This window comes from Odocoileus virginianus, chromosome 24 (genome assembly GCF_023699985.2).
Source record: "Odocoileus virginianus isolate 20LAN1187 ecotype Illinois chromosome 24, Ovbor_1.2, whole genome shotgun sequence".
NCBI lineage: Eukaryota > Metazoa > Chordata > Mammalia > Artiodactyla > Cervidae > Odocoileus > Odocoileus virginianus.
In genome coordinates, this window is record NC_069697.1 from 16,792,538 (window position 1) to 16,802,157 (window position 9,620).

Sequence of the window (9,620 nt, forward strand, 5' to 3'; positions counted from 1 at the left end):
AAGAGAAATAATGGAGATGGAGCAATTTGGAGCATCTGAAACATTTGACAGACATCACAAACATAAATAAGGTTAGTGACAAGCATTTGCTGTCTGGAAATCCTGAGATGTTTTATAATTCAGGGGGCAAACCTAACCCTTAGACACATTCTAAGACTTGTGAAACAGATCAAGATTCTCAGTTGCCCCTGGAATAACCTGATGCAGACATTGCTGTCACCAGGAGAAAGAACTTCTCACAAGCTCATCAAGATTTGGGGAATTTACAGATAAGTCCAGTCAAACTTTAAACAATAGATCCACTAACTACATGATATGCAACAAATGTGTGAGTGTGTGTGTGTGTGCATGGACAGTGCAGGGAATTAACCCTCCAAAATGAAAATTATTATTTATCAAAATAAACAGTGGGACTACATTTTTGATGGTAAAAGGGTAGGGCAAATTCTAAAATTTTCTAGTATTGTTTTCATGAAACTGTAATTTGACTATAGCCTTTTCTACAAGTGACCAAAAATACTTTCTAAAATTTCAAGTTATTTGATGACCATAAATCCTTTAAATCCTTATAGGATCAGACATATGTAGAGATACTGTTCCGTCTTGTTCAGAAGCCTTCTTTAAAGATAGGCAGCACTTTTGTGCATAATTAGAATATTTTGGCATTAAGCCTTGCACCTAGTAATGCTGTTCAAGTGATTAGGACTATCTGAGAAGTGCTATAATCCGCTAGAAATGTACTGTTTGGTTTTTCTCAGTGTTGTTATGAAAATGACTAAGAATGCGTAAGCTGGAATTAAGGAACAATGTTTCCTGCCAGATAAGTGAACAGAACAAATGTGTATACGTTCAATCATGTTTGCTGTACTAAGGACGGCTAGAGATCATTTCTTAATTAAATTAAGTAACACCATTCCAACCCCAAGTCTTTTTATCTTTATTATAAAACTGGCAGCATGCAGTCAACTTTTTTTCTCAAACTAATTTTCCCTTAAGATCATGGAAAAGTGACAGGATCGCCTTTATATAAGGAGGGTGTGGACAAGTCTTTAAGGGATTACTTGAGACTTCACAAGCAGGTTCAATAGAAATCAAAGTCATTCTTTTTGTTTTTATTAGATTTTCCTACCTCTTCTGTCATCAAAGTGAGCAATTTACATGATAATAAATCTTCTTGAGATTACTATCTTTTTAATGCTCTATTAAAAAAAAAAGGCGAGTCAATCTCTTGAATGAACACTTTCATTTATATCAAGACAGGAGTGATTGTATAACCAAACATATTTAAATATTAAATCTGTAACTTCATCTTGCAGAAAGAAGGTGCCAACATAACCAGCTCTGGAGCCTCCATTGTTAGCTGAACACTGTGTTTACTCTTTCATGCTTCTAAGTGTCATTTGGATTCAAGCGTAACTAAAACTGGTAGTAGTTGTGTTTAAATAAGTAATAAAAGCCATTATTTGTGAATTTTGATGTAGATGACATAAATGAAGTAATATATATATTAAATAGTTATACTTTACACAAATTACAAATAGACTGTGTTTTATTGTGTATTATGATGTCAATGTGAGTAATTTTAAACACCCCAAATCTTCCCCAGTCGTAAGATACCTGTTGTAGTTTATCAACCAGAAGTTACTGGTATACCTTGGTTTTATTGCTTCATTGTTTCCAGCAGTATACATTCTTGAGTAATTCTTTCCATAGGTTACTCATTATTATTACTATATGTAGGCTTTTCTGCTCCCTATGTAAATAAAGCCTTGCAAGCTTGTTTTCTTTCTCTGGAACCTAATTTTTCTCCCTTCTTTTATTCTTAAACATTTTTTGTTTTCCTTCTTTGTGCATCCACAACTTGATTCATTTTATATTCCTCTTCTCATGTGTCAGCCACTGGTTTTACTGTTGCCTAGTGGAGAAGGAAATGGCAAACCACTCCAGTGTTCTTGCCTGGAGAATCAAAGGGACGGGGGAGCCTGGTGGGCTGCTGTCTATGGGGTCACACAGAGTCGGACACGACTGAAGCGACTTAGCAGCAGCAGCAGTTTTCTATACTGCCTACTTTGCTTTCTGCTTGTGTTTTTGGTGAAAAGGGCCAAGAGATGAGTTGTTATTCACTTACAAATTGCTATTTTGGGAAGTAGAAAAGATGGGTATTTTAAAGCATTATTTATAAGACCATCCACTCTAGTATACAAAGAAAATGTTTCTACAATGATTCCCATTTCTCTACCTTAAGGCTGTGAAAAGAAATCCAACTTACTTTACAAACAAGCTGAACAACTGCATGGTGTGGTAAAGTATTAGCTAAGAGCACAGTCTCAATACCCAGACTTGCTGGGAGCCTCACTCCACAACACCACTTCTGAGCTGGGTAACTGCTCCTTGGGAGTCAACGCCATGTGCCTGTTCACTTCTGAGGGTATTCTATGCCTCTGCTTCTTCCTTTATCGCGGTCCTGACCCTGAATCTTCACCCTATTTTAGCTACTAAGCTTATTTTTTATTGAAGTCTAGTTGATTTGCAGTGTTGTGCCGATCTCTGCTTCAAAGTGACGCAATTATACACATATGTAAATTCCTTTTTTTATATTTTGGACTGGGGGTTTGGGAGGGGTAGATAAAACTATTATATTTAAAATGGATGAGCAACAGGGTCCTAATGTATAGCACAGGGAACTATATTCAAGATCCTTTGATAAACCATAATGGAAAAGCTACTAAGTATCACAGTCGTGATCTAGACCTTGTAATTAACCATCTATAGTGTGAATTATCAGAATTACCAATTCCACCTTCCTAGAGTTCTGACTTTATAACTTACTTCTGGAGTTCTCTGACTTCAACATTAATTCTGTAAAAGCCTCTGTTCCTATATTTCACAGTTCATTTACTGTCTCACGTGCCTTTTACTCTCCTTCTCCAGCTAAACTCTGTAGCCCACGACTATACTCATTTCTCTGTACAGCCTCATGTCCTTTGAACATCTCTTACTCCATCATGATCACCTGAAAAATGTCACCTGCTGTTCCATCAAACTTTTAGTCCACCTTATGTTTGTACCCTCAGAGCAGAGTATGACTTAAGAAAAGCACAGAGTAGGGCTGACTGGTCTCAGTTCACATGCATAGCTGTGAACCTGGGCCTGAGTCTGTACCCATAGCCTCGGCCTATTCTCCTCCTACCATGGATGAAAAATCCCTACTAAGAGATAAGGCAATATTTCTCCAAAGAATCATTTGTATTCCCTGACTTCAACTACTTCATCCTCATTCTCTTTTGAAATTTTTTCCAGTTAGGTTTTAACCTCATAACTGCAACAAAAGTGATTTGGTTAAGGACACAAATGTTTCTAAATTCAGTGTCAATTCTGTCTTTATCTAGCTTGAGTACTTAGCGGCATTGACAGAATAGATTTCTATTTCCTACTTGAAACATCTTCTTCAGTTAGCTTCCAGTTCAGTTCAGTTCAGTTCAGTCGCTCAGACGTGTCCAACTTTTTGTGACCCCATGGACTGCAGCACGCCAGGCTTCCCTGTCCATCACTAACTCACGGAGCTTGCTCAAACTCAAGTCCATTGAGTTGGCGATGCCATCCAACTGTCTCATCATCCTCTGTCATCCCCTTCTCCTCCTGCCTTCAATTTTTCCCAGCATCAGGGTTTTTTCCATGAGTCAGTTCTTTGCATCAGGTGACCAAAGTATTAGAGCTTCAGCTTCAGTATTAGTCCTTCCAATGAATGTTCAGGACTGATTTCCTTTAGGATTGACTGGTTTGATTTCCTTGCAGTCCAAGAGACTCTGAAGAGTCTTCTCCAACACCACAGTTCAAAAGCATCAATTCTTTGGTGCTTAGCTTTCCTTATAGTCCAACTCTCACATCCATACGTGACTGCTGGAAAAACCATAGCCTTGACTAGATGGACCTTTGTTGGCAAAGTAATGTCTCTGCTTTTTAGCATGCTGTCTAGGCTGGTCATCCTTTCAGTTCAGTCACTCAGTCGTGTCCAACTCTTTGTGACCCCTTGGACACCAGGCTTCCTTGTCCATCACCAACTCCCGGAGCTTATACAAACTTAAATCCATCAAGTCGGTGATGCCATCCAACTGTCATAGCTTTTCTTCCAAGGAGCAAGCATCTTTTAATTTCATAGCTACAGTCATCATCTGCAGTGATTTTGGAGCCTAGAAAAATAAAGTCTCTCACCGTTTCCATTGTTTCCCCCTCTATTTGCCATGAAGTGATGGGACTGGATGCCATAACCTCAGTTTTCTGAATGTTGAGTTTTAAGCCAATTTTTTCACTTTCCTTCTTTACTCTTATCAAGAGGCTCTTTAGTTCTTTTTCTCTTTCTTCCATAAGTGTGGTGTCATTTGCATATCTGAGGTTATTGATATTTCTCTCGGCAACCTTGATTCCAGCTTGTGCTTCATCCAGCCCAGCATTTCGCATGATTTACGCTGCATATAAGGTAAATAAGCAGGGTGACACTATACAGCCTTGACGTACTCCTTTCCCAATTTGGAACCAGTCTCTTGTTCCATGTCCAGTTTTAACTGTCACTTCTTAACCTGAATACAGATTTCTCACGAGGCAGGTCAGATGGTCTGGTATTCCCATCTCTTGAAGAATTTTCCAGGTTGTTGTGATCCACACAGTCAAAGGCTTTGTCATAGTCAATAAAACAGAAGTAGATGTTGTCTGGAACTCTCTTGCTTTTTTGATGATCCAGCGGATATTGGCAATTTGATCTCTGGTTCCTCTGCCTTTGTTAAATCCAGCTTGAATATCTGGAAGTTCATGGTTCACGTACTATTGAAGCCTGGTTTGGAAAAATTTGAGTATTACTTCGCTAGTGTGTGAGATGAGTGCAGTTGTGCGGTAGTTGGAACATTCTTTGGCATTGCCTTTCTTTGGGATTGGAATGAAAACTGACCTTTTCTAGCCTTGTGGTCACTGCTGTGTTTTCCAGATTTTCTGGCATATTGAGTTCAGCACTTTCACAGCATCATCTTTTAGGATTTGAAATAGCTCCCCTGGAATTCTATCACCTCCACTAGCTTTGTTCTTAGTGATGCTTCCTAAGGCCCACTTGACTTCACATTTCAGGATGTCTGGCTCTAGGTGAGTGATCATCCATCGTGGTTTTCTGGGTCATGAAGTTCTTTTTTTATATAGTTCTTCTGTGTATTCTTGCCACCTCTTCTTTATATCTTCTGCTTCTGTTAGGTCCCTACCATTTCTGTCCTTTGTTGTGCCCATCTTTGCATGAAATGTTCCCTTGGTGTCTCTAATTTTCTTGAAGAGAACTCTAGTCTTTCCCATTCTGTTGTTTTCCTCTATTTCTTTGCACTGATTGCTGAGGAAGGTTTTCTTATCTCTCCTTGCTGTTCTTTGGAACTCTGCATTCAAATGGGTACATCTTTCCTTTTCTCCTTTTCCTTTAGCTCCTCTTTTTTTTCTCAGCTATTTGTAAGGCCTCCTAAGACAACCCTTTTGCCTTTTTGCGTTTCTTTTTCTTGGGGATAGTCTCGATCCCTGTCTGCTGTACAGTGTCATGAATCTCTGCCCATACTTCTTCAGGCACTCTGTCTATCGGATCTGATCCCTTGAATGTATTTGTTACTTTCACTGTATAATCATAAGGGATTTCATGTAGGTCATACCTGAATGGTCTAGTGGTTTTCCGTACTTTCTTCAATTTAAGTTGGATTTTGGCAATAAGAAGTTCATCAATGAGCCACAGTCAGCTCCTGATCTTGTTTTTGTTGACTGTATAGAGCTTCTCCATCTTTGACTGCAAAGAATATAATCAATCTGACTTTAGTGTTGACCATCTGGTGATGTCCATGTGTAGAGTCTTCTCTTGTGTTGTTGGAAAAGGGTGTTTGCTATGATCAGTGTGTTCTCCTGGAAAAACTCTGTTAGCCTTTGCCCTGCTTTATTTTGTACACCAAGGCCAAATTTGCCTATTACTCCATGTCTTTTGACTTCCTACTTTTGCATTCCAGTCCCCTATGATGAAAAGGACATCTTTTTTGGGTGTTAGTTCTAGAAGGTCTTGTAGGTCTTCATAGAACAGTTCACAAAAACCTTGTGCACAACAGGAGACCCTACAGAGACTGAGCCAGACCTGCCTTTGAGTGTTTGAGTGCCTCCTGCAGAGGTATGGGTCAGCAGTGGCCTGATGCAAGGGCAGGGGTTCTGAGTGCAGTAGACCTGGGTATGGCATAAGCCCTCTTGGAGAAGGTCACCATTAACCCCACCATAGAGCTACCAGAACTTACACAGAACTGGGGAAACAGACTCTAGGAGGGCACAAACAAAACCTTGTGTGCACCAGGACCCAGGAGAAAGGAGCAGTGAGCCCACAAGAGACTGACCCAGACTTGCCCGTGAGTGCCCAGGAGTCTCCAGCAGAGGTATGGGTTGGTGATGGCCTGCTGCAGGGTTGCAGGTACTGAGTGCGGCAGTGTGTGCATGGGACCTTTTGAAGGAGGTTGCCATTATCTTCATTACCTCCACCATAGTTTGGCCTCAGGTCAAACAACAGGGAGGGAGCACAGTTCCCCCCATCAACAGAAAATTAGCTTCCAAGGCAGCATAAACCCCTGGATTTCCTAGCCACTTTATTTTTTCTTCTCATTCATCCTATTTCCCTAAACTTTAATTGTTTGCAGGCCTCAGGACTCAATCCTTTGACCTTTTTTGTAGCTGGACTCTTGTAGGGATTTTACCCTATCTCTGAACTTTTAAGCCATGTCTGACGCTGATGGCCCCAATTTCATCCCCTGAATACAACTCTCTTCACTCATTCAAACTCTTCCATCCAACTTCCTACTCAATATCTCCACTTGAATAAGCACCTTATACATCACCTGTCCAAAGCCAACTCTCAATCTTCCCCCTAAACCTGGTACCTCCAACAATCTCCCCCACTTCAGTAAGTGGTAAATTTATTTTTCCCATTGCTCACAGGCAGCACCCGTGTCAAAGTATAATTTTTAAAAAAGATAAATACATGGCTTATATACAAATACACAGTGAACATGTGCCAAAAATTTCTTAGCTCACGTATTAGGGAATCAGCAGGATGGTAAAGCTGATTCAAAAAGAATCAAAGACTCAAAAGAGGTAAAGCTGATTGAAAGGAGAAGCTGATGTTGTATAGTCAGTTGCGAAGGTAAGCAAAATAATTTTGCTTAATTGGAGACAAAAGTGGTTAATAATCTTCAGGACAGTACTGTGGCTGAGGTTATCCTCTCTAATGGGTGGGAAATATTTGCCTCTCTGGTGCACACATTTGCAAGGGAACATGTAACTTCACAGTAATGAAGTTATTTCACAATAGTAAATAGCAAGTCAACATCGGTATATGCCCTGGAGAATTCAATCATCCTTGCCCAGGCCTGTGAGACAACGGTCTATATAAAAAGAATGTATAGTCATCCCTTTGTCTTACTTCCAAGTTTTAGATAGTATTTCTTAACAGCTTTAGTCATCTGTGATTTCTGTCTTATTTTCACACTTTACACCATCAAATCTCATTGACCTTAACTTCAGTATATAATTGTAATCCTATCACTTCTCACAACAGTTACTGCTATCATTCTGGGCCAAACCATCTACATTTCTTTGCAAGATTATTGACGTTTCTCCCGACTGGTTTCCCTTACACTTTTATAGCATAGTTTCCTTTTTTTAAAAAATGTATTTGTTTTTAATTGGAGGATAATTGCTTTACAATATTGTGTTGGTTTCTGCCATAGATCACCATGAACCAGCCATAGGTACACATATGTCCCTTCCCTCCTCAGCCTCCCTCCCACCTCCCATCCTATCCCACCCCTCTAGGTTGTCACAGAGCACCAGGTTTGAGCTCCCTGCATCTACAGCAAACTCTCACTGGTATAGCACAGTTTCAAAGGAAACAGAGTGATCCTAAAGTAAAAATTAGAGTATAAGTCAGATCGTGGCACTTCTCTTGTTAGCATCTTCTGAATTTATATCTCACTGTCCACTCCCCTCCCCCAAATAGAAAAAGTCCTTATGTAAGTAAGAATTCCTGTAAGACCTTACATAATCTGTACCTTTCCTCAAGCTTACTGTCTCTCTGAGTTCATCTCCTGCAGTACTCACTCTGGTCTCTCACGATGTTTGGCCCAGGCAGGCTGCCTCACTGCTTTCTGAGCACACATAACCTATTTCACCCTCAAGGCCTTTTGACATTGTTCTTCCTGCTTGGAGTATGCTTCTTCCAAATACTCCCCTGACTATTCCCTGTTTCCACTAGGTCTTGTTCAGATATCACTTTCTGAGTGAGGGCTTCCTTGACACCCTATTAAAAATCTACCCCATTCCCCCCACATTTCTGCCCCTGGCACTCCCCTCATCCTGTTTCTCCCTGTAACATTTATATTATTAATCCGGGGCAAGTATTTTTGTCTGTATCGTGCATGAAAATGTCCCAAAAGCCTAAAGCAGTATTTGGCACATGAATATTCTAATGTTTTTGAATGAATAAATGATTGAGTGCTATTTTTCCATCTATTTCTAGTATTATTTCTCATTTTCCTTTTAGATGGTCTAAATTAACTTGAAAATGAAGCTTTTATTTCTGATTTCCATCCTAATATTGTTTCTAATGAAATAAAATGAAAACGCATTTTTGTCTACATAAAAGACTCTGAGTTAGTCCTATGAAAGACACAGGGAAAATCAGACACAAGGATTTGCAATTTAGGGACTTCCCTGGTGGTACAGTGGCTAAGACTCTGCACTCCCAATGCAGGGGGCCCAGGTTCGATCCCTGTTCAGGGAACTAGATCCCCCATGCCACAACTAAAGATCCCATGTGCCACAGTGAAGATCAAAGATCCTGTGTGCCACAACTAAGATCTGGCACAGCCAAATAATTAACTATTTTTTTTAAAAAAAGGATTTTCAATCTAGTTAGTAATATAAGACTAGCAGATAAAAAGTTAAATGCTAAGGAAGGATATTAGTAACTTTTCACACCAAAAAAATTGATGAAATATTAAGAGACAGAACTACTTAACTACAAAAATAATTTGCTTTCTGAGCTTCACACTTAGCTGTTGTAGACTGAAAAGTTTATAGACAGTAATATATTTTCCAAGATATAAGAAAGAACTGTATTTAAGTGTATAAAATACACACCTTGCAAGATGTTGCTAAATAGCATTGTTTTTATGAAAACTAACTGAGAAACTCATTGTGAGATGCAAACATTACAAAAATTGTATTTTCCTAGTTCTTGAGCAATTGCATGAAGACCTATGTGGGGGGATGGGAGCCGACCATCTTGTTCATGACATTTTCTTCAATGAGGTTGCCTTGTCCTGTCCAAGATTTGTCTTTGTACAGAACCCCTGCTTAGTTCTCATGTCCTTTCCTCTTGTTCTACCTGCCCCCAAACACAAATACATGCACACGTAGACACGCCTAGACACACATTTCTCCTGACTGTGTTTATGGAATGATCAGTTCTTCTATGATTCTGATCATAGAACTTAGAGGCTCATTCACTGTGTTGGGTATGTTTTGGTTTCAGACCAAGACTTCTGCCTATGGTTTACCATTTTTGGCTCTCT

General features: G+C 39.6%; 1 non-coding gene across 1 annotated transcript; it reads left to right on the forward strand.

Moving 5' to 3' along the window:
• Positions 1–8,754: 8,754 nt before the first annotated feature.
• On the forward strand, positions 8,755–8,827 carry TRNAG-CCC (transfer RNA glycine (anticodon CCC)). The gene has a single exon. It is a non-coding gene; the product is annotated as a tRNA-Gly (tRNA).
• Positions 8,828–9,620: the final 793 nt, after the last annotated feature.